This window comes from Argiope bruennichi, chromosome 7, assembly GCF_947563725.1.
Source record: "Argiope bruennichi chromosome 7, qqArgBrue1.1, whole genome shotgun sequence".
Lineage (NCBI taxonomy): Eukaryota > Metazoa > Arthropoda > Arachnida > Araneae > Araneidae > Argiope > Argiope bruennichi.
The window spans coordinates 31,796,391-31,815,819 of NC_079157.1; the positions used below are offsets into that span (position 1 = coordinate 31,796,391).

Genomic DNA, 19,429 nt, shown 5'->3' on the forward strand with positions numbered 1-19,429 from the left:
ACTCTCTAAAAAGTAAAAAATAATCCCCACATATTATTCTTAATATTTGTGATAGTGAGTTTTAAGAATTCTTAATCACAAATTTCCAAGAAAATCTATATGAGGTTGTAAATTTTTGAGGAGTTAGGATAAAATATTTTAGGCTTTTTAATGCGTTTTAAAATTGCGATATGTGAAATTTGTTTTATTTAAATAATTATTTTGCTCCCAGTTTCCAATGATAATGAGTAGATCTTGCATTCAATTATTGATATAGTAATTGAATTTTTATTCTAAATTTGTATTAAAAATTCTGAATGCATATATTCACCTGATTATCTTAAGAATCTACCTGTGTTGTTTGCATATTATTTACTCTCGGGGAAATGAATCCCATCTAATGTAAAAATTATATTTTAGGAAAATTTTTAGCATTTTGAAAAATTATACATTTTAAGATTGATTCTTAATTAATTCATAATTAAATATTAAACAGCATTTTTCATTGTATCCACAAATCATTTTTGATTGATAATTTGTTCTGTATTAAAATTCACATTTTCAAAATTTATCCACTCCAGTTTTCCATTTTTACTTTCTCGTTTGTGTAGTATAGAGAAAGTAGAGTGATCGACAAAAAATTCGAACTCGAAATTTTGACGAATCTCCACACTTTAGACCTCCCTAATCTCAAAAAACACATTTTTGGAAAATGTCGGTCTGTCTATATATCTGTGACAAAGATAACTCAAGAATACCTTGAGCTAGATGGATGGAATTTGGTGTATGGCCTTAACACCAATTTGTATATTTCTATCAAATTTTGAGTAAAAATCTGTTGGGAGGAAATCCGTCCGACTGCTCGAATATAAGTTAACACTATAATTACAAAACGAAAAAAAGCTAGATAGATAAATTTCGGTACACAAATATAGCCAAATGGCCGCCTGCCTATCTATCTACGACAAAGACAGCTAAAAAAAATGGCTGGAATTTGGTATACGGTCTTTATACTTAATTTACAGATTTATATCAAATTTTGTGTACACAGATTTGATTTATATATCAGATTTGATATGTAATTTTGTAACTACAAGAGCAGTTTTGTGTCAAATTTTTGTTTCAATCGGTTCCTGAAAGCATGTCTAAAACTAAAACTTGATTTTTGGATACTATTAATCACATGTCAGGGAGTAAGCGCCAAAATACTCGCCAAGGTTCACACAATAGAATCAGAAAATATTCTAAATCCACGCCAAAAGTTAATATTTCGTAACTGTTGAATTTATTAGAGAGTATGCGAGAAAGTTTTGCGGGGACTGGTTTCCTGAATCTTATGATAATCCGACATTTTAAAGTATGTAAATGTCCCTCATAGAAGAAGTTAAATTTAAATTATTTTTCTTTAAGTTTTGTACCTTTTTAAAATTGCTTTTAAATCCAACTGAGTTCTGAAGATAGGTTGCTTAAGTTTCACAATCAAGAAAAGGAGATTCGTAAGAAAGTGAAGTTTTCAAATTTCAATTCATGTGGAGTGAGTTTACTTTTATGGAAGAAAATTAAATTATAAACCCATATTCTTACTAAGAATCTTACACTCTTTAGATCTCTTATTCTATCTCTTATTCTCTTATCCTAGATCTTTTATTCTCTTATCTTAGATCTCTTATTCTCTTATCTTAGATCTCTTATTCTCTTATCTTAGATCTCTTATTCTCTTATCTTAGATCTCTTATTCCCTTATCTTAGATCTCTTATTCTCTTATTCTATCTCTTATTCTCTTATCTTAGATCTCTTATTCTATCTCTTATTCTCTTATTCTATCTCTTATTCTATCTCTTATTCTCTTATCTTAGATCTCTTATTCTATCTCTTATTAGATCTCTTATTCTATCTCTTATTAGATCTCTTATTCTCTTATCTTACATCTCTTATTCTATCTGTTATTCTCTTATCTTAGATCTCTTCTTCTATCTCTTATTCTCTTATCTTAGATCTCTTATTCTCTTATTCTATTTCACTCTTAGATCTCTTATATTATAATTGGTGTTGGTAAGTAAACAAGTTTAGAAAGTATAATTTCGTCGCATCTCTTTATATATTTAATGATAACTTACTTAATGTTGAAATTACTAACATAAACGCTTTACTCTGATTCCATTTATCTTAATGTATTTATTTTTAAAATCTTATAGAGCACACCAAGCTGGATTCAAACATTGGGAAGATAAAAACGTTATCCCCACCAATCGATAGACGACAGTGTGTATTGCACATCTTTAACCATTTCAAAGAAAGATCCATTTTCGTCAAATGTATATTTGGATGCTTTTTATACACAGCTCAATGCATATCGATGCATCTCTTTACAAAATTAATGAAACTCATATAATATTAAAATTGCTAGCATAATGCTAAAGTTACTTCTGTAATTACTCTGATTGCTATCTGTCTTACTATTTATTTTCAAAATCTCATAGAGCACACCAAATTGGATTCAGACATTGGCAAGATAAGAACATTATCCACATCAATCAACAGACGACAGTGTGCATTGCATCTTTAACCATTTCAAAGAATGATCCATTTTCGTCAAATGTATATTTGGATGCTTTTTATACACAGCTCAATGCTTATCGATGCATCTCTTTTCAAAATTAATGAAACTCATATAATATTAAAATTGCTAGCATAATGCTAAAGTTACTTCTGTAATTACTCTAATTGCTATCTCTTTTAATATTTATTTTCAAAATCTCATAGAGCGCACCAAACTGGATTCAGACATTGGGTAGATAAGAACATTATCCACATCAATCAATAGACGACAGTGTGTATTGCACATCTTTAACCATTTCAAAGAATGATCCATTTTCGTCAAATGTATATTTGGATGCTTTTTATACACAGCTCAATGCTTATCGATGCATCTCTTTTCAAAATTAATGAAACTCATATAATATTAAAATTGCTAGCATAATGCTAAAGTTACTTCTGTAATTACTCTAATTGCTATCTCTTTTAATATTTATTTTCAAAATCTCATAGAGCGCACCAAACTGGATTCAGCCATTGGCAAGATAAGAACATTATCCACATCAATCAACACACGGCAGTGTGCATTGCATCTTTAACCATTTCAAAGAAAGATCCATTCTCGTCAAATATATCTTTGAATGCTTCTTACACACAGCTCTACGCATATCTCCAAATACAATTTCACCTCTGTAACAAAAAATATGGGGAATAAAAAACCAAAAATGTCCCACATGTCAGTCATTACTAAAAACATGATGAATGAAAACATTCAGCAAGCAAAATGTCATTTTCACAATCTTTCACTGTTTCCCAACTTTCATTGCATTACTCATTAGTAAACCTACTCCAAGATGCCTGCGAAACTCCAGAAGGTTTCGACACCTTCAACGGTAATCTAATTCTCATTTTCAGCTGCAAGTTCGTTGCTGAAAATGCGTCTAAATGGACTGAAAAGTGTCCCTACTTCCGGAAAGGGACGTTAATCAAAGCTTCAAACCACAGTCATCGCTCAAACTACCCGTAGACATGATTTTCCGAGCGAATCTCTGCTCAAAGCTTTCTTTGTTTCCATGGAAACCCACCAAGACAAGGAGCTCGTGTAGTTGTCTAATGTGTCGAGAATTCTTGTAAAACAGGACACCCGGTGTTCCGAAAATTTCCTCCCCGGAACATGCCGCATGAAAAACTTTGAGGTTGCTTCCTAAAAACGGGGGATGGTCGTGGTGTGTCACGTAATTATTCATTCGAAATGAAGTAAAAAGAAAGGAAGAAAGAAAATGGCGAAATGGTACATGCTGATAATTATGCAGCTGGAATTGCGCTTAATTTTGAGATGAAAGCATTTAGTTTGGGATAGATGTTCTTTTTTGCAATGTCTATGTATTTGATCCTTCTTACAAAGATCAATACATGTCTTATCGGAAATATTTCACGCAATTTCGCTGATTATGCTTTTTTTAAATAATTTATTTAAAAGAATCAATTCGGATAATATTAAAATATTATTTTAATAAACCAGATTGTATTTTTTTGTGTTAGATCATATTATACTATTATAGCGATGAATCAGAAAATGTTTTGCAAATTTGAGCCACAAACTAGAATAGAAAGGCAATAATGAAAATAATATGGATTATGGCGCCATTTCTTAAAGATTCTTGCACTTAATCATAAATTAATTTTGGCAAAAACTTATAATCTTTGTATTGTTTTAGAATAAGAATCAAAATTTTTTCTTAGATTTCCAGGTACGAAAATGGATTTGTTATAAAATAGTATAGTAATTTCATTTAAGTAGTTTAGAATAAGTGCTTGTTGTTGTTTTTGTTCTGAAAATCCTCCAGTACCTACTAGTAACAATTACTTAACCCCTATTTATACGGTATTGATTCTGTGATAATGGGGTGATTGGTTGTAATTTTAAAAAAAGTAACAGTTACTTCAAAATGTCTGGTAAATGAAATGGGATATTATCTTGGAATAGAGGAATATCCTAGAGACCAATTATGATGACATAAATTAGAATTGGGGTCAAGTTGTACTTAAAAATTGGAATTGGGATCTAGTTGTTCTCATAAAATGGAATTGGGATAAAGTTGTTCTCATAATTGGAATTAAGATAAGTTACAGCAAGCAAAAATAATTTTTAAGACAAAGATTTCAAATGGTTTAAAATAAAGAAAAAAAACTACATAGTTTATATCATATCTGATAAAGCAAAGGAATATGAACTGAATCAGTACATAAAATATCGCACTTGTTTCTATAAATTACGTACTGGAGTGCATTTGAGAATCAAAGCCTTTTTACTTGAAATGGGTTTGAAAAAATTTGTGATTTGTAAAACTACGATCAGATCTCGAAAATCAGTGATGATCAATTAAAAGATCAATGGTAATTTTTTATGTATTTTTTTCTTGCTTTAAAGTGCATTTCTTTAAAAAATAATTACGTTATTTTACAAAATAACTCCATTAATGTGCTAGAATGAATGCCACTTTAACATTTTAAAAAGTTTAATTATATTAAATTCAGAAACCTTCCCCTAATGCAGTGACATACAGTCAATAGTAATTCCCCTTGTTGCAATAATATTTAGTAAAATTTGCATTGAAAAAGTGATTAACATAGGCTGTCAATAAAAGGGTGAAAACAATTATTTTAGTTAAAAATATTTTTAATTATTTTATTTTATGCATAAATAAAGCATAAAAATTAGAAACTCGATTGAGTCAAATTTTCTTAGAGTAAACTCAACCATCAGCCTTTGCTTGATAAATCTTCAATTCACATTAAGAATTTTCATCATTTCCATTCTTAACTCGTAGATAGTATTTCTAATATACCAAATTTCTTTAATTTTGGAACATTCACATATCGTTTTAAGGAAGAAATGTACTCTCACCCCACCCAGGAATGCATGATATTTTTTTAGGATTCCGACCAATTTCAAGTGAATATTGTGATGGAATACATCATTTGATATAACATATTAAAATACATAAGATTCAAATGAAACATTCAAGCGTTTTCTTTGTACAATCTCCAACTAAACAAAGCTGTGATTTTAGCTCATTCAAATGTATTCTATAACTATGATATTTTGTATATGAACCATCACAAATCTAATAATAAAGATGAATGTGTATGCATGTTGGCATTCTTCAGTCTAGACCGACTGACCTAGTGTTACCACTCTTGACCAGAATATGACAAATTTGACGAATATAAATTAGCGTCACGTGGCGATTTTTTTTAATTGAAACTTTAATTATTATTTTATTTTATTTAAAAGTAAGGGAAATTTATACTTTTTTCCCCTGATAAAATAGCAATAGAATAGACATTTTCTGAAAAACAGCATTGTACAAAAATGATTTAAATTCAAGAAAGTATTTTTTTAATGTTATAAATTTAGTTATTTGACAAATTTTTTCTCTGAATCTTGGCTTTTGCACTTTCTCGTATACGTAGTACAAAAAAAGTATAAAATCTCCACATTTCAGACCTCCCTTGTGTTCGAAAAACACATTTTTCTAAAATTTCTGTGTGTCTCTCAAAAAGATAACTCAAAATTGTTTTGAACTAGATGATTGAAATTTTGTATACGGTCTTTATCCCAAATTTGGAGATTTTTTATCAAATTTTGAGTAAAATCCGTTCAGAGGAAGACCGTCTGTCTGGCTGTTCGAATAAATGTTAATACGATCAATACGAAACCGAAAGAGCTAAGTAGATAAGATTTGGCACAGAGATTTAACAAGCATAGTGTAGACACATGCCCGATTTTGAGTAAAAACCAGCAAGGGGTTGACTATTTGTCAGAATGTGATTTCAGAAACATGTTAACGCGATCATTCAAAAAAGTGATGATTTATATATATCAAATTTAGTATGTGATTTTGTGACTACACGTGCAATTCTGTGTTAAATCTTTGTCTCAATCGGTTGGGGTAAACGTGTCCAAACCACAAATTTGATTTTTGGTTACTATTATCCGCATGGCGAGCATGCGGTTAATAACTCGTCAAGGATTACTAGATAAATTCAGTAATAATGCTAAATTCTTGCCAAAGATTAATATTTCATAATTATTCTGCGCCTGCGCCATGCAAGACGTTCTTTGGTATTGTTACGAAATTTCCCGGGGGTTCGTTTGAATAGTGGGAGTTATATGGTGTGAAGAACGCTCAATCACCAGGCGGCAGTAGAAAATGAAACAACGACCTTTATTTACACGAAGACATACAGGACAGCACAAAGACGGCAACTATATACAGCACAGAAGACGATTATCTTCAGCCGAGACGTGCAGCATACAACAGCAGCATATAAAACAGACTCTACTACAGCCAGTAGCACACAGCTTAGTTCAGCACTAGCTTCAGCCCGTCGCTGCTCCGCTTATCTCTGGAAGGTCAGTTCCGACTAAGACGACTCCACTGGTCCACGAATACGACTTGGTTCACCACGACGACTACTCTTTCGCTTCCGACTACTCTTCGACTACACTGGTTCGCAACTCAATTCACCACTGGTCCACGACTCGACTCCGGCAGCTACAGGCTGCTCCTTTTATAGGTCTCAGGAGGCGGGGCTAGAAGCCTCTCAACCAATCAGGAACGTTCGAGGCGTATCTCCGTTCCTACTGGACGGATCGGGAAAATTCACAATGTTTCGGGTATAATCTATTTTGGCGCCAAAGTCGCCGCCAAGTCGCCAAGCTCTGGGATATCCTATGGAACCCACTATGCTGAGAAGCCGCATCAAGGATTCGTAACAGTATATTAACTTAATTATGTATGTGAGAAAGTTTTGGGGAGACTACAGCCGCAAGGTTTAGAAAAAAGTAATCAACCCTTTTTTCTACCCCCCTCCCCCCAAACAGGACGTATCGGAAAATATACTAAAATCCTTGTATGCATTAGTAAAAAATTGTACTCCATTTCCGAATTTTCAAAGTAGCAATCTGCCACTTTTAAGACTCTTAGCAGGAATAAAAGGGTAGTATCTCAATTAAGTCATGGAAAAATTAAAATAAAATTTTACTTAAGGGAGGGATCTCCTTGATCCATACTCTCTAATAACGTGTAAACGTCCTCACCTGCATAAAACTGTAGATCTCGGTTAAAATCGCCAATGCTTTGTGTTTCATTGGCGAACAATTGTCACGAAATTTAGGTCTTTTTTGGCGTGAATCTAGCATTTTTATTAACTCCATCGAGCTGCCTTTGCCGATTAATCCATGGCACATTATTAATACACAAGCACCCAAAAATCGAATATGAATTCTGGACGTCCCTTTTCCAACTGATTAAAACCAAAATTAGACATAGAACTACAGATATAATCTGAAGATCACATATCGCAATTCCAATTATTGAAGGTAGTGAGTTTATCGGCTGTCGCACTACATTCATAACTGTAATGCAATAACTGTTGTTTGTTGTTGTTGTTTCTTATGGCACTTGCCATGGGCAAGCCCGCTGTTACGAAGACAGCGATTTAAGCTGGTGGGGGAGCGTCTCTTGTTTTTTAGTAGCACCAACTAGGGCCAAGAATACGAATTTGCTACTCACGCATCACGCATTCGCTTGCACAACCCCTTTTTACAGGAGGGCACATTCACACATCTCACAGATAGAACAAGGGAAGAACAACCACGCCCAAACCGGGACTCGAACCCAAGACGCCCATATGGGGGAAGACGCACTACCCCCATGCCAGGACGCCGGCAATGCAATAACTGAAGGGTTGAGCAGTAAGAGCTCAAATTTGGTTCAAAAATTATTTTATATGCTAAGCGTGTATACCATATTATATCTATTAAGCTCTTTACTTTTTGTAGTTATCAAATTCACTTGTGTTCGTACAGCCGGACAGACAGGCTTCCTCTGAGTGGATTTCTATCAAAATTTGATGAAAATCTACAAGCGTGTTTAAAGTCCATGTATCAAATTTTATGTTCTAATTCAAAGCGTTTTTGAATTATTGTGTCCTCAGACATACAGACGGATATAATTCCAAAAATATGAATCAGATTCAGAAAGATTTGAAATCTGATGACTCCTTTAAAAAATAGAACGCAAACTTTTTGACAGCTATTTATTTATTTATTTGTATATATATTTCGAATACAAAAAAGTAAAAAAATGAAAGCGAGTCTTGTACAAGTTTTTAATGAAGTAATTTTGTCTACATCAGAGTTTCGGATCTGAACAAAAACATCCCTAAATAGTCTTTGTCTATAATAATATATTGACCTTGAGAATTCTATACAGAGTCATTTTCCTGCCGTAACCCTTCAAGAAGATATACTTGTGTAATAAGAAAGATAGAACCACAATTGAATAATTAAGTTCTCAAAAAATCCTAACGCTTATCGATTCAGATTTAATATACTTTTCTTTCCAGCAATATAGAAGTTGGCATAATCTAACAAAAGATTTCCAGCTGTGATAAACTCCCATAAAATTCAAAATATAACTATAATTAAGTTAGAGCGAGAAAAATGCATATATGCATTTATAAATATATATCAAATAAATGAAACCAAAACACGAAAGAACCAAATGTCATTCTTAGCGGTTACCTCAAAGAATCCATTGTATTCTTTTGGATAACATTTGATTTTATCCTTCCTTTAAACTAAATCTAAATGAATGCCAAACACCAGGTATTTGTATCTTAAATGTCCTGCTTTCTTCCATGCAATTCATTAGTCGAATAAAGTTGTAAAACAAATGGTCTGTGCTATCCTTAGATCGCATTCGTTTCGCCTATCAGAAGATGGGATTACCAGCAAATATAGTAGGAAATGAGGCCAACAAACAGCAGTTAAGCCATCTACGTAGCCATTAGGGTGGACAAGAAAGGCATCACTGGCCAATCAGAACTGACGCCAAAAGCGGCAAAGAGCGACAAAACGATTGGACCAATAATCGACGCCGATCTGGCTGTCGAATGGTGAGAATTCGAGCGCGATTCCCACGCGATGTGACGATGACCAGTGGTCCATGACGAATGTCATGACCTTTTACGCGCGACTCATTCAAGGGATATTGGCGCTTAAGTCATCGTTTAACTTGTCAATCAGAGATGAAGATTCTTGATACCAGAAGCATTCAACAGTATTAATGATGGCAATATCATAGGACGCCTGACAACATAATTGCATCAGTAGTCGCTGCTGTATTCATCATGCAAAATAGATTTTTGCAACCGAATAATCCCTTGGCATCTACGGTAGTTGTTTAAAGATCATACAGAATATGATTATTATTCAAACTTGAAATGAATGCTGTTGAAAAAATTCTGTTTACTTAGAAGATATGTGTTCGAAGCAAACAACTTTCAATAAATGGACTATGTAATAAATACATTACAGCAAATTAACAACTAATTAAGACAAATTAGCTAATAATTTGACATAATTGCAACAGTAATTGCTGCTGCATTCATCATGCAAGACAGATTTTTGCAGCCGGATAATTCCTTGGTGTCTATAGGTTTGGATTGAAGATTTTGCTGAATGTGACAGTTATTCAAACTGAAACTTAATAATGCTGAAAAAATTATGTTTGCTTAGAAGAAACTTGATATAAGAATTCAGCTTTCAAAAAGTTAAATATGTAGTAAGTGCATTAAAGCAAATTGTATAAGACAATATTCATCAAATAAGAAAGGGTTTGCCGCTGGTCGGATAATTCTTCAGCATTTATGGGGATTGGTACTGAATGTGACAGTTATTTAAACTTAAACTTGAACTTTTGGAAATAATCGTCGATATAGGTAGATGAAATGAATATTGACAGCGTTTCGAAAGTCTTTGTCCGGTCCTGTGGCGTGTAAATTTTTGGATTCTTCAAATTATAATCTCTTAAGTAGATGTGTCTTTAACGATATATTTTTGTAAATGCCAATATTCAAGATTTAAATTATTCTTACTGTGATTTTTTTTTTATTTCAATATGATTATATGTAAATAAATATTGAAGAAAACAAATTTTTGTTCAAGCTCGTTTCAAATTGCGACCAACCTGGTCACGACGGTACAGCATAGTAATTATTCAGAAAAGCAAATTTATATGCTATGGAACATATATATGCAAATTTATATATGAAAGGAAGTGGTTCCACAAAAACTTTTTCGGTCACTGTCTAATAAAGGTGTTATCCTAGCGACATCTCGCATAGCACTGGTGTACAACAGTTACGAAATATTAACCTTTAGCTTGAATATAGCATTTAAACAAGATACATTGTGTCATCGTTGGCTAGTTATTTGGCAATTAATCTCTGGCACTCAATTAATAACCGAATTTTTGTTTTAGACGCATTTTTCCCAACCGATTGAAATAAAAATTTAACAAAAATTTAAAAAATTAACTGCACTTGCAGTCACAAAATCGCATACCAAATTTGATATATTTAAGTCAATGCGTGTTTGAATTACCGTATTAACAATTTTCTGAAAATACAGACATACAGACACTCTATCCCTTGTTGGTTTCGTCTCAAAATTTGAAAGGTATCTACGCTATAGACACCACGTTTGTGTACCGAATTTAATCCATCTAGCTCTTTTAATTTTGTTGCTATCTAAATGAATTATATCCGAGCAGTTGGACCGACAGACTGCTTCTGAGCAGATTTTATTCAAAATTTCATAGAATTCTATAAATTTGGTTTTAAGACAGTATATCAATTTTATCGATCTAGATCAAGGCATTTTTTTATAGTTATTTTTGTCACAGACAGACGGATGGACATTTTCCAAAACTGGATTTTTCGAACTCAGGTAAGTCTAAAACGGGGGAAAAATCGTCAAAATCACGAGTTCGATTTTTTTTTAAAAAAAAAATTACTATACTTTAATACACGCGAAAATAAAAATAATTCAATTATTAAATTGGTTTTTGATTCGCATGTGTTATTGTTTTTGAAATCACGAATTTCAAAAGAATGTTATGTATTATGATGTAGTACATTATGGTGCAGCACAGATTTCCCAGTATTATCTTCTGCGATTTCAGCGATTGTAAAACTGAAAAATACAATTGCTTTAAAAAAATTGCTTTAATTTCTTTCTGCAATATTGCAAAAAATAATGCAAATACATACTTAAACAAGCGCTTTCACTGATATTTCATCTAATTCTCTAATAGCAACTGCCCCCCCCCCCTCCAATTCGACGCGCATTCGGGGTTTTCAAATCAAAGCAAATTATCTTCAAAATGCAGTCAGACACGGTCATCCAGTTCAGGCAAACTTTGGAAGAATCGGCAGGTACGAACCGCGCAAATCCAGAGGGTCGTTAGACACTAGCGCACATGCCAAAAATGCAAAGACGCACCGTAACGAAATACTAGAAAACTTCCCTGCACATTCTTCAATACCTGCCCCCCCCCTTTCCCTCGGAAAACCTTTGTCTTCGCTCTGTAACCATAGCCTCGCGTTTCCCTTAACACTGCCCCCCTCAAAATATGGCACGTGCCATTAGTAACGGCCCACTGGCTTTAAGGGACGCACGGAGGGGAGGGGATCAACACCTTCGTTCTCTTTCTGTATTTCATGGGATTTACTTAACTATGTGAAGATCTTCCATCGCCAACACCCCCCTTAAGATGAGCGGTTTGAAGAATGAGGTCCTATATATATCTTGTGTACGAATCTCTAGGACACGGTTTGAGATTTCTATGGTATTGCTAGAATTAGAGGAACAGAAGAGAAGGGGGGGGGGAATGGTTAGTAAGTCCTTTGTCAGTGAAATCCAAAACAAATGTTTTCTGTGCTGAGTAGAATGAGTGTGAAACAAAAGCGATTAGGTTCTACAGTGTGCTTGTTTCGAACCCCATTTCCCCCTCCCAAACCGTCTTTTGCAGTAACTTGTCCCATCATTTTGCCATATTAGTATGAAGGAAGAACGTAATACTACACCATTAATGTCTTTTGCGTTTCCTAATTTGACAAAATTGATGTACTGGGAATAAATTAGATCTAATTTTGATTATATTTTTCAAAAAAAAGGGGGGAGGAAGCGGATATATACATATATATATTGTTTCTTAATGGTTTTATTTTTCATCCTAAGTTGAAGCTCTTAGGTCTTAGAGATATTTTTTTGGTAATAAAATTCTAAAAAATCCTATTTTTTTCTTATTTAATCCATAAAAATTGGTCTCTGGTAGTTAGCAATTTTTCATTTCTTAAAATCAGTATGTGGAATTAGTGGCCAACTAATGGACAAGAGCATAATAAACCCACCCCTCATACTGGCTGGATATGCTCCAATTAACTCAGTAACTTAAACCTTTTTTTTTTTTTTGAAAAGTTTTTGCTAGATTTTTTTTACAGACACTTTGTTGTTGTTGTTACTTATGGTACTTGTCATAGACAATGGTTTTAAGCTGAGTTTTGAAGTAGCTTCTGAGGGTAAAGGACCTGAGCACCCGAGAGCACAAGTCTGACTTTTAGCACTTATGAAGATGACGCTCACACACTCGCTTGCACAACCCCATTTTAAAGGGGGAGGGGGGGTCTTTCACACATCTCACAGATAGAACAAAGGCAAAGAACAACCATGCCCGAACCTCCAAATCATTGGGAAGAAGCGCTACCGTTAGTCCAGGACGCCGACTACAGACATTATATTTATATCACTATAAATATAATCTTAAAAGTCCCCGATTTTCTATTGCATGCTTCCCATGTGGTTGTTGTTTGGGGGGGGGGGGGAGGTACTGTTTTAAAAATATAGGTCAGTGATTATAGAGTTTAAATAAATAAAAAAAATTATGGTTAAGATTTTATAATCTTTAATCGTTTTAAATAAGATCAAATATGATTATCCCAAGTCTTCTCCCTAGAAAAAATAAACTTTGACTAAAAGACAGAAAGAAGTGAAGTGAAACGAGGTGTTCTTTCAACTTTTTCCTAGATTATTCAAAAATAGCATGTTTAATTCTAAAAATGTAAAAATTGTAGCTCTTAAAGGTATGCATAAAATGAATGTTAATATCAGAAATGTGAATATTTATTTGAATTAACTAACTCCTTGACATATAATGATGTCTGAGAGATGTCATCCATGTGCCGTTGTAAACTTTGGCATTTCCAAATTCTCAAGAACTATCTCCAACTTATCCGAGAATGATATTCTGTTTTGTTCTGAATTCTAAAGCCCCTCCCCTTTTTTCCCCCACATATATCTTTTATTAATAGAAAGAAACATCCTGCAAAGTGCTGCCACTTGCAAGCAAAAAAGGAAAAAAAAAAAAAAAAAAAAAGCGAAACAGTTTTAAAAAATATCTAGTTCGTTTCAATATATGAAAAGGATTTGAAATATTTCGTACATTGCAAAACTATTAATTTATTATTTTATAATGTTATTAACTATTTCCCATTAGAATTATAAATCAACCTGATCAAATGCTACATAGCAATGCGAATTTCAAAATAAAATGTTCTGTTTCTAAGCTAATACATAACTGTCCAATTCAGCCAAATAAAATAGTTCTTTTTAGGAACATCAAATTCCGTTTGATTTGTATGCCAAAGAGTTGGAGCTTCTGATGTCTTTTTAATTATCAAGGCGAAACATTTTTTTCCAAAAGAAGACCCAGATAGCTTAGAACCACTTTATGGTCAGCAGGAGAGAAACAAAATCTAAATAAAATCCTAATTAATTTCTTAATTTTTTTAAATCTTATTTAATCCGTATTAACTTTATTCTAAAATGTTCCCTTATTTCCTGATCCAATTCCACCTTTTTTTTTAATTAATGCAACAGAAGTTCCGTAAAACTGCTGAAACCGGTTATTCCCCCACTTCGAGTGAAGGGATAAAAATCTGTCAATCTAAACAAATTCTTTTAAAAGATACCTATTTTTCCCATTAGATATCTATTTATATTCTTGTGATGTAATGTAGATTGACGTGCCTCATCGCTTATTCCTTGTGCAAAAATTATGCTTCCCGAAATGAAGTAAAACGAAGTTTAAAAATTACAAAGTTACATATATATATATATATATATATATATATATATATATATATATATATATATATATATATGTATGTATGTATGTATGTATGCATGTATGAGATGTGATACGAGCTCAATAACACTGTAAAGCATTATTTTGCAAAAAAAAAAAAAAAGTCTTTTGTTTAAGAATATTTGCCGAAAACTATTTAAAATCATCCCACCATTCAGGAATTCTTTTTTTTTATCCCCTCCCTTTTTTTCTTCTTTCCTTCTTTTTTTAAAATTATTAATTGTATGTTTTTATCTTATTACAGATATCCTCTTCATAATGTCAAAAACAGCAAATAATTTTTTATGGAGTCGAAAAAATGGCCACGTAAGTTTTATTATTATTATTTTAAATGTATTTTATTAAGGTTAAATAACAAAATGTTGTAATGATGTTATAAAGATCAAAATATTAAATTTATTCCAAGAAAAAGTTGCATATTTATTTCTTTATACTGGCAAGAAAATTCATATTAAAATAACGAAAGCAAGTAAACAGTAAAGAACATTTTTCTTAAATATATGAAAATTTCTTGCCATCTTAAAAAAAAAAAAAAAAAAAAAAAAAAAAAAAAAAAAAATCAGCACAGCTCTTTTATAAAAGAATTTAAAATGAGCTAAATCCTTCCATTTTATATTTACAATAATAATTCAAAATTATCTCCCAATATTTAAAACAACGGTGATAAAAAAAATTAATCACTTTTGAAAAAAAATTAATATTTTATTCAAATATTTTTTAATTATTTGTCACTAATATTTGATTCCAAAAAATTGTCTGAATAAAGCATTTCAAGACTGATAAACATATTTATCATATCGATGCGAATGATTGAAAAACACGACATGTAAAGAGCGTTTATAAAGTATTTATTCTTCGTTTATAGATTATATGTTATTCTTCGCTAGTCAGAATCTAATGGCTAGTTTTTTCTCGTAAAATAAACAATCGTTTGCAATACATTTATATTAAAAAAATAATCGCTATTAAAATAATGTCATCAAAATAAATGAACAATAAATAAATCGTTTGCAATAGCAGAATAAACATAAAGAGTAAATACTCGTTAATGGAATGATCTCAAAAAAATAATTTGCAATGAATAAAGAAATAATTAAACCATTCGCTAAATTAGAACATTTATTTTTATTTTTCTAGTTTTAGGGAATGTTCTTATTTTATCGGTTTATTTCACAGCATTCTTATAAATGTGAGATAATAAGAACACTTCTTTCAATTCGAAAATAATTAAAGAAAACTAAAGTTTCTAGCCATTAACTTTTTAAAAAAAATTATGAACTTTAAAATGCCTGAGATAATTATTCTCATTTCATAAGGATATCTTGTAATAAATATGATCATTATATTCCCGTAATAAAAGCGCATATTGAAAATGAAAACCCTATATCATGCTATGCAATCAAATTCGATCTTATACTGAAAGCACTTAAAAAAAAAAATTCGAAATATTTCTTTGTTAAAGTAAATATTGTCGAAAAACAGAGTTTAAAAATATTAACATTTGTTTCAATAAAAGAAATGTGATTTCAAAGCATGAGATATCACAAGAATTTCTGATAAAAATAACTACTTAATGATAGCAAAACTCGTAAATAATAAATATTAAGATATTTTATTAAATCATCTTAAAAGCATAAAAGAGTACCTTTTGAATTGAAGATATTGTCTCTTTAAACGTATAATCTTTTGTATTAAACAGATAAACACATTGAGCAAATATTTGAGCACATGGGATTTTAACTCTTTTAAAATATTTTGACAAAATTTATGGCTGTACAAATAGCAAGACATAGCATTTTTATATTTTCATATCTCTGTGGAATCGATATATGTATACAGTCTACTGTCATTTTCAGTACTTTGCCCTGTAATTTTTCTCTGCATTTGTCATAACATGTTACTTTGTTCGTACTGCTTCGTATGATCAATATGCTTCATAATTTCTCAATTCAGTGTATTTGTAAACCAGCTCACACAAAATTTGTTTTCAGAAAAATGGTGCAGTATTTTGTCCAATATTTTGCGTGTGTGTTTTGCTACTGTTACATGGCTACCACGTTAAGCGCAGAAACATTATCGGAAATCTTTTGGCACAAACTTTAAAAAAAAAGTTTTTTTTTTAACATTTTTTTTTCTTTTACTTTTTTTTTCGCTTTTTCTTTTAAAACAACTTTCGGCAATAACAATCCTTTAATAGGATGTAATGGTATTGCTGTTATTACTCTGAAAAATAAAACTACAGCCCTGATTTTTGTAAAAGCTTTGTTACTTCAAGCGTTTTCTTTGGAAAAGTTCAAATATTGGATTAAAATTATTTGGATAAAAATGTATTTCAGGAATTATTGCTCACGTGCAAGAATCTTTTGTGTAACATATCGGTTTTTTTCCTTTCATATTTTGATTATTTCTCGCAAGTTAGAAAATTTGATTTATAATTTTCAGTGTACAAAAATAATTTCTTCTGACTTCATAATATCGTTTACTTAATTTTAATTAAATATTGATTCAAATTTTGGAAAGTCATTTCTTATTTAGCACTTATTTTGCTTGAAATAACTATTTGTTGAATTTTGCAGTTCTAGATCCAACAGAACCATTTTGAACCATTTCTACATCGTGCATGTGATATCAAGCGATTTACATATGGCAGATAATAGAAAAGAAAATAAGCTAGCCTATAAATTTTACCATTTTAAAAATTAAATAATGATATAAAAACAACTCTATCTATTTTTAAAGTTAATTTTAATAACATATAGGACTTAAATTTCTTAAAATTAAAAATTTAAAAAAAAAACTGTTCTGCATCTCGAAACTGTTAAATTAGAATTAACAGTACCATAATCTTAAGTAAATATTTATAAATCTGAATACTTTCCACATAATAATAGTCCATAATTCAGTTCATTTAATAATTATTGTTTTGCCTTTCTAAATTGTCTCATTATTTTAATTTGAAATTATTATTCTTAAATAGTTCAGAATTTATCTTAATACTTCTGCAGATTTAAAAAACACAATAAAAATCACTTGGTTTGACACATAAAATGAAAATATTCAAACGATAAATAAAATTCTAAAAGAAGGGGGGAAAAAGAAGAAGAAAAAAACAGAGTTGGTGAAAGCAAATTTTGTCTAAAGAAGAATACATAAATGTAAGAACGAATGATTTTGAAACGAAAACTATTACGAATAAATGAAAAAAAAAAATTAATAAATTTTGTAATTAATCATGGTTTTTAATGAAACTTGTTTTTTTGTGTGTGTCTAAATAATCCAATTAAATATTAATGCAATGTTTTATTTTAATTTGAATTAAGCTAAAATTAATCTGATCATAAGAAAGTGAGCGAAATTTTTTCTAAATTACTTCTATCTGACGAATAAAAATTCAAACAATAGTAAATTGGGAATACATTGCATTTCAATTATTTTTGTTTGGGGAGGGGAAAGTTTTTTTTTTTTTTTTTTTTTTTTTTTTGTCGTCTTTTCTATTTTACTGTATTCATTCTATTAATGAGAAAATACTTACTTCAAATTAATGTTGTTACCTATGCACTAAATAAGCCCGCTAACAAAGTCAGCGATTTAAACCGAGTTTGTGCAGTAGCTTCTGAGGGTAAAGGTCCCTGAGCATCCGAGGACAGAAGACAGACTTCTAGCTCACATGAGAATGGCACTCACACACTCGCTTGCATAGCCACCTTTTTACATGGGGACGATTTCATTTATCTCACAGTTAGAGGACAGGGGAAAGAGCAACCATGCCCGAACCGGGGACGCGCAGATCACGGGGAAAACGGGCTACCCCTAGGATGCCGGGACTTCGGATTCATTATTGTGAAACATATTATTTTTAAGTCTCTTACATTTTTGTAGTTAAAATTACTCAGTGGGATTCTATTTAGATACCTGTTTCAATTTCATTAAGATATCTTGTTTCATAAGAAAAATGCTACATTTGTTATAAAGTAAATTGCAGATATTTAATCTTTTCTAAAAATTTCTTTATTCGGAACGTCAATCATGAACGAGTTATTTTTACGTAATGTGTAATATACAAAGAGCAAAATAAATTAACAGACAAAAATGACGAAAAAAAATGAATGACTAAAAAAATTAACAAAATAAAAATAAATGACAAAAAAAATTAGCAATTATATTTCGATGGATTTAAATTAAAATTGCCAGAGTTCAACAATTGCATCGATTTTTGAATGAAATCAATGTTTTTTTTCCCTAAAAATATTCTCTATTCCTTCATTTCATATAGAATCCTTTGAAGAAACAGATATTTCAAAATTTTTAACTTACATTTTTAAGTATTATGTTTATTTAATGATGCATTAATGATGACATTCAAATTAACATACACATTGCTAATTATTTCATTGGTTTGAATGATTGGCATTCATTCCTGTGCAAATATTATTTTCTTTCATTTTAAAACAAGTTATCAAAAGATATATTTTGTAAAATTAAGTAGCATCAATTTTTTTTCTTCAAATAGCATAAAAAATCTGTTATTTTCGAATAAGAGTGACTAAATTATTCGAATATTTAATCGTAATTTTTGTGGAATTTTCTGAAATGAAGTTTAACACTTTTAATGTAAAAACTAATTTTGCATAAGATATTATAATACACACAAACATTTATTATCTGAAACGTTTTTGTAAAATTAAAACGAGAATATTAATTGAATCTGAGGATTTTTAAAAACCTTCGATAACTAACTTTTTGATATCAATCAATCAAATCAGTAGTTGTTCCTGATATTAAATTATTCATCGTTTGCTTTTAAACTTTTATTTCCTTTCAAAATTCTGCTAATGTGTTCTTTTATCAGTAT

General features: G+C 31.0%; 1 protein-coding gene across 1 annotated transcript in view; it reads left to right on the top strand.

Moving 5' to 3' along the window:
• The window catches only part of LOC129976103 (protein odd-skipped-related 2-like), a 172,036-nt gene that overhangs the window by 11,930 nt on the left and 140,677 nt on the right, over positions 1-19,429 (top strand). The window contains exon 2 of the mRNA XM_056089486.1: positions 14,822-14,883. The gene's annotated coding sequence lies outside the window, so the exon portion shown is untranslated. The remainder of the gene's footprint in view (positions 1-14,821; positions 14,884-19,429) is intronic.